The sequence below is a fragment of the Hyla sarda genome, unplaced genomic scaffold (assembly GCF_029499605.1).
Source record: "Hyla sarda isolate aHylSar1 unplaced genomic scaffold, aHylSar1.hap1 scaffold_1600, whole genome shotgun sequence".
NCBI classification, from domain to species: Eukaryota; Metazoa; Chordata; class Amphibia; order Anura; family Hylidae; genus Hyla; species Hyla sarda.
The window spans coordinates 73,044-80,447 of NW_026608236.1; positions in this window are offsets into that span (position 1 = coordinate 73,044).

Consider the following 7,404-nt stretch of genomic DNA (forward strand, 5'->3'; position numbering starts at 1 on the left):
TAAATATAATACTACTATACACTACACTCTTTGATTATAAACCTTCCACACACCATACCCACTGAATATAATACTACCACACACTGTACATTCTGAATATAATACCAACACATACTGTACACTCTGAATATAAATCTACCACATACTGTACCCCTGAATATAATACCGCCAAACACTGTACCCTCTGAATATAATACTACCACACACTGTACATTCTGAATATAATACCAACACATACTGTACCCTCTGAATATAAATCTACCACATACTGTACCCCTGAATATAATACCGCCACACACTGTACCCCTGAATATAATACTACCACCCACTGTACCCTCTGAATATAATACTACCACAAACTGCGCCCTCTGAATTTAACGTTGCCATACAGTGCACCCTGATGCTATTACCACGGGAGGGGGGTTTTGGTGGTGTTGCTAGTGGATGATGGGGGTGCTACTACTGGGGGGGTGTTGCTGGAGGATGATGAGGGTGCAACTGGCCATCTCCCCCTGGCAGTATCACCCCCATCATCCATCCACAGGATCATCCTCCTGGCTGGAGCACCGCCATCATCCACCATCAGGATCTGCTGATGGAGGTGCTACTGCTGGGGGGGGGGGGGGGGGGGTGTTGCTGGTGGATGATGAGGGTGCTACAGCCAGGGGGGAGCATTAGGTAGGCAGCAGAAAATGGCATGGGGGGGGGGGTAAAGAAATGGCATGGGGGGGGGTAAAGAAATGGCACAGGGGATGGGATGGATACAATATATATGCGGGGAGAACTTTCCTATATTGCACAAAAAAATTACATTTAGAGAATAAAACTTACAATTGTAAATAACATTTATTTAACAACAGGCAATACATTTAAGGGGATACCCAGCAAATATAAGTATAATATAAATACATTTGACAACCTCACCAAATAGTACAAATGCAAACATTGTAACAGCTCCTCTGTATACACACTACCAAGAACCAAAAATAGGATGAAAAAATCATCAAAACCAAATTGATACCGATAAAGCCCTCATATAGCTCTGTAGGTGGAAAACGGAAAATGTTGTACTGAATAAAACCACCATACACAGACCAGTATACTATAAAGGATCTGTATACAATATAAGTGATTATATACAAGACCATATGGCGGTAGATATCAGCTGTGCACAGGATCTGTACACCATATAAGTGATTATATACAGGACCATATGGCAGTAGATATCAGCTGTACACAGGATGTATATACCATATAAGTGATTATATACAGGACCATATGGCAGTAGATATCAGCTGTACACAGGATGTATACCATATAAGTGATTATATACAGGACCATATGGCGGTAGATATCAGCTGTACACAGGATGTATATACCATATAAGTGATTATATACAGGACCATATGGCGGTAGATATCAGCTGTACACAGGATGTGTATACCATATAAGTGATTACAGTTACATTTTGGGACTCACAATTACATATTTTCTGATCAGCAGCGTCCTCTTTCCTTTTCTTCTCCGTCAGGATAAGACCGCCATGTGGATATTTTAACATCTGCAGGAAAAACATATCAGACTCTGCATATATTCAGTGCCCCCCCCTCCTCTACAATCTTCCCATCTATAGGCCCACAAAGTGTAATAAAGCCCTCCTTGGTGTCCTGCACAGTAAAAGGGCAGGTAGGTAGGTAGCCAGGTAAATAGGTAACTAGGTAGGTAGATCAGGAAGCCAGATATGTAGGTAGGTGACAAGCCAGGTATGTAGGGGGCTAGCTAGGCAGTTAGGCAGCCATGTATGAAGGCCAGGTACATAGTTAGATAGCCTGGTATGTACGTAAGTAGTCAGGCATCCAGGTATAAAGTTAGGTAGCCCCCCCAATAAGTATAGGTAGTTACACCCCCCACCCCCGTTCCCTATAGGCAGAGTCACCCCCTCTCTTCCCCATAGGTATAGGCAGTTACCCCCCTCCCCCTCTTCCCCATAGGTATAGGCAGTTACCCCCCCCCCTCTTCCCCATAGGTATAGGCAGTTACCCCCCCCTTCCCCATAGGTATAGGCAGTTACCCCCCCCCCTCTTCCCCATAGGTATAGGCAGTTACCCCCCCCCCCCTCTTCCCCATAGGTATAGGCAGTTACCCCCCCCCTCTTCCCCATAGGTATAGGCAGTTACCCCCCCCCTCTTCCCCATAGTTATAGGCAGTTACCCCCCCCCCTTCCCCATAGTTATAGGCAGTTACCCCCCCCCTCTTCCCCATAGTTACAGGCAGTTACCCCCCCCCCCTCTTCCCCATAGTTACAGGCAGTCACCCCCCCCCCCTCTTCCCCATAGTTACAGGCAGTCACCCCCCCCCCCCTCTTCCCCATAGTTACAGGCAGTTACCCCCCCCCCTCTTCCCCATAGGTACAGGCAGTTACCCCCCCCCCCCTCTTCCCCATAGGTACAGGCAGTTACCCCCCCCCCCCCTCTTCCCCATAGGTACAGGCAGTTACCTCCCCCCCTCCTCTTCCCCATAGGTACAGGCAGTTACCTCCCCCCCTCCTCTTCCCCATAGGTACAGGCAGTTACCTCCCCCCCTCCTCTTCCCCATAGGTACAGGCAGTTACCCCCCCCCCCCTTCCCCATAGGTACAGGCAGTTACCCCCCCCCCCTCCTCTTCCCCATAGGTACAGGCAGTTACCCCCCCCCCCCCCTCCTCTTCCCCATAGGTACAGGCAGTCCCCTTCCCCCCTCCTCTTCCCCATAGGTATAGGCAGTTCCCCCCCCCCTCTTCCCCATAGGTACAGGCAGTTACTCCCCCCCCCTCCTCCTCTTCCCCATAGGTACAGGCAGTTACCCCCCCCCCCTCTTCCCCATAGGAATAGGCAGTTACCCCCCCCCCTTCCCCATAGGTATAGGCAGTTACCCCCCCCTTCCCCATAGGTATAGGCAGTTACCCCCCCCTTCCCCATAGGTATAGGCAGTTACCCCCCCCTTCCCCATAGGTATAGGCAGTTACCCCCCCCCCTTCCCCATAGGCAGTTACCCCCCCCCTTCCCCATAGGTATAGGCAGTTACCCCCCCCCCCTTCCCCATAGGTATAGGCAGTTACCCCCCCCCCCCTTCCCCACAGGTATAGGCAGTTAACCCCTCTTCCCCACAGGTATAGGCAGTTACACCCCCCTCTTCCCTATAGGTACAGGCAGTTACCCCCCCCCTCTCTCTTCCCCATGGAATTGGGGTGGGGGGGGGGGGGGGGTTATTGCCACACGGGAATTGGGGTGGGTGGGGTGGAATTCAGAGACACACACACAAACACTGACACTGACACACACACACACACACACACAGTAACACACACACACAGTAACAGACACACACAGGCACACTTACCTACTACCGCAGCACCTCTCCAGTCTCCTCTCAGTCTCGCCGAGTGACGTGACGTCCAGCGCGGGTCTGCGGAGTGACGTCACTTCCGCAACGTCCCTCCGCAGATCCGGTGCTGACACTACTGTGCGCATCGATGCGTGACGTTTAAATATGTCACGTGACAAGAGAGAGCCAATAGGATGTGATGGAGGCGGACCATCTCATTCTATGGCAAATCTCATTCCACGGCAATGCACTGGATCTGCGGAGGGACGTTGCGGAAGTGACGTCACTCCGCAGACCCGCGCAGGACGTCACTCGGCGAGACTGAGAGGAGACTGGAGAGGTGCTGCGGTAGTAGGTAAGTGTGTCTATGTGTGTGGCAGTGTTTGTGTGTCTGTCGGCCAGAGTGTGTGTGTGTCAGTGTTTGTGTGTGTGTGTGTCTCTGAATTCCACCCCACCCACCCCAATTCCCGTGTGGCAATAAACCCCCCCCCCCCCCCCCCCCAATTCCATGGGGAAGAGAGAGGGGGGGTAACTGCCTGTACCTATGGGGAAGAGACGGGGGGTAACTGCCTTTACCTTTAGGGAAGAGGGGAGTGTAACTGCCTATACCTATGGGGAAGAGGGGTTAACTGCCTATTCCTATGGGGAAGGGGGGTAACTGCCTATTCCTATGGGGAAGGGGGGGGGGTAACTGCCTATTCCTATGGGGAAGGGGGGGGGGGGTAACTGCCTATTCCTATGGGGAAGGGGGGGGGGCTAACTGCCTATTCCTATGGGGAAGGGGGGGGGGGTTAACTGCCTATTCCTATGGGGAAGGGGTAACTGCCTATTCCTATGGGGAAGAGGGGGGGTAACTGCCCATTCCTATGGGGAAGAGAGAGGGGGGGGGATAACTGCCTTTACCTATGGGGGGGGGGGGGGTAACTGCCTATACCTATGGGTAAGAGGGGGAGGGTAACTGCCTGTACCTATGGGGGGGGGGGGTAACTGCCTATACCTATGGGGAAGAGGGGGGGGGGGGTAACTGCCTGTACCTATGGGGAAGAAGGGGGGGGGGTAACTGCCTGTACCTATGGGGAAGAGGGGGGGGTAACTGCCTATACCTATGGGGAAGAGGGGGGGGGGGGGTAACTGCCTATACCTATGGGGAAGAGGGGGGGGGGGTAACTGCCTATACCTATGGGGAAGAGGGGGGGGGGTAACTGCCTATACCTATGGGGAAGGATGGGGGGTAACTGCCTATACCTATGGGGAAGAGGGGGGGGGGGGTAACTGCCTGTACCTATGGGAAAGAGGGGGGGGTAACTGCCTGTACCTATGGGGAAGAGGGGGGGGGTAACTGCCTGTACCTATGGGGAAGAGGGGGGGGGGTAACTGCCTGTACCTATGGGGAAGAGGGGGGGGTAACTGCCTATACCTATGGGGAAGAGGGGGGGGGGGGTAACTGCCTATACCTATGGGGAAGGGGGGGGTAACTGCCTATACCTATGGGGAAGAGGGGGGGGTAACTGCCTGTACCTATGGGGAAGAGGGGGGGGTAACTGCCTGTACCTATGGGGAAGAGGGGGGGGGAGGTAACTGCCTATACCTATGGGGAAGAGGGGGGGGGAGGTAACTGCCTATACCTATGGGGAAGAGGGGGGGGGGTAACTGCCTATACCTATGGGGAAGAGGGGGGGGGGTAACTGCCTATACCTATGGGGAAGAGGGGGGGTAACTGCCTATACCTATGGGGAAGAGGGGGGGGGGGTAACTGCCTATACCTATGGGGAAGAGGGGGGGGGCTAACTGCCTATTCCTATGGGGAAGGGGGGGGGGTTAACTGCCTATTCCTATGGGGAAGGGGTAACTGCCTATTCCTATGGGGAAGAGGGGGGGTAACTGCCCATTCCTATGGGGAAGAGAGAGGGGGGGGGATAACTGCCTTTACCTATGGGGGGGGGGGGTAACTGCCTATACCTATGGGTAAGAGGGGGAGGGTAACTGCCTGTACCTATGGGGGGGGGGGGTAACTGCCTATACCTATGGGGAAGAGGGGGGGGGGGGTAACTGCCTGTACCTATGGGGAAGAAGGGGGGGGGGGTAACTGCCTGTACCTATGGGGAAGAGGGGGGGGTAACTGCCTATACCTATGGGGAAGAGGGGGGGGGGGTAACTGCCTATACCTATGGGGAAGAGGGGGGGGGGGTAACTGCCTATACCTATGGGGAAGAGGGGGGGGGGGTAACTGCCTATACCTATGGGGAAGGATGGGGGGTAACTGCCTATACCTATGGGGAAGAGGGGGGGGGTAACTGCCTGTACCTATGGGAAAGAGGGGGGGGGTAACTGCCTGTACCTATGGGGAAGAGGGGGGGGGTAACTGCCTGTACCTATGGGGAAGAGGGGGGGGGGTAACTGCCTATACCTATGGGGAAGGGGGGGGTAACTGCCTATACCTATGGGGAAGAGGGGGGGTAACTGCCTGTACCTATGGGGAAGAGGGGGGGTAACTGCCTGTACCTATGGGGAAGAGGGGGGGGGGGTAACTGCCTATACCTATGGGGAAGAGGGGGGGGAGGTAACTGCCTATACCTATGGGGAAGAGGGGGGGGGTAACTGCCTATACCTATGGGGAAGAGGGGGGGTAACTGCCTATACCTATGGGGAAGAGGGGGGGTAACTGCCTATACCTATGGGGAAGAGGGGGGGGGGGTAACTGCCTATACCTATGGGGAAGAGGGGGGGGGGGTAACTGCCTATACCTATGGGGAAGAGGGGGGGGGGTAACTGCCTATACCTATGGGGAAGAGGGGGGGGGGGTAACTGCCTGTACCTATGGGGAAGAGGGGGGGGGTAACTGCCTGTACCTATGGGGAAGAGGGGGGGTAACTGCCTGTAACTATGGGGAAGAGGGGGGGGGTAACTGCCTATAACTATGGGGAAGAGGGGGGGTAACGGCCTATACCTATGGGGAAGAGGGGGGGGGGGGTAACTGCCTATACCTATGGGGAAGAGGGGGGGGGTAACTGCCTATACCTATGGGGAAGAGGGGGGGGGGTAACTGCCTATACCGATGGGGAAGAGGGGGGGGGGGTAACTGCCTATACCTATGGGGAAGAGGGGGGGGGTAACTGCCTATACCTATGGGGAAGAGAGGGGGGGGTAACTGCCTATACCTATGGGGAAGAGAGGGGAGGGGTAACTGCCTATACCTGTGAGGAAAAGGGGGGGGTAACTGCCTATACCTATGGGGAAGAGGGGGGGGGTAACTGCCTATACCTATGGGGAAAAGGTGGGGGGGGTAACTGCCTATACCTATGGGGAAGAGGTGGGGGGGGGTAACTGCCTATACCTATGGGGAAGAGGGGGGGGGGGGTAACTGCCTATACCTATGGGGAAGAGGGGGGGGGGTAACTGCCTATACCTATGGGGAAGAGGGGGGGGGGGTAACTGCCTATACCTATGGGGAAGAGGGGGGGGTAACTGCCTATGGGGAAGAGGGGGGGGGGTAACTGCCTATACCTATGGGGAAGAGGGGGGGGGGGGTAACTGCCTATACCTATGGGGAAGAGGGGGGGGTAACTGCCTATACCTATGGGGAAGAGAGGGGGGGGTAACTGCCTATAACTATGGAGAAGAGAGGGGGGGGTAACTGCCTATACCTATGGAGAAGAGAGGGGGGGGGGGTAACTGCCTATACCTATGGGGAAGAGAGGGGGTGACTCTGCCTATAGGGAACGGGGTGGGGGATGTAACTACCTATACTTATTGGGGGGGCTACCTAACTTTATACCTGGATGCCTGACTATGTACCTGGCCTTCATACATGGCTGCCTAACTACCTAGCTAGCCCCCTACCTACCTGGCTTGTCACCTACCTACATATCTGGCTTCCTGATCTACCTACCTAGTTACCTATTTACCTGGCAACCTACCTACCTGCCCTTTTACTGTGCAGGACACCAAGGAGGGCTTTATTACACTTTGTGGGCCTATAGATGGGAAGATTGTAGAGGAGGGGGGGCACTGAATATATGCAGAGTCTGATATGTTTTTCCTG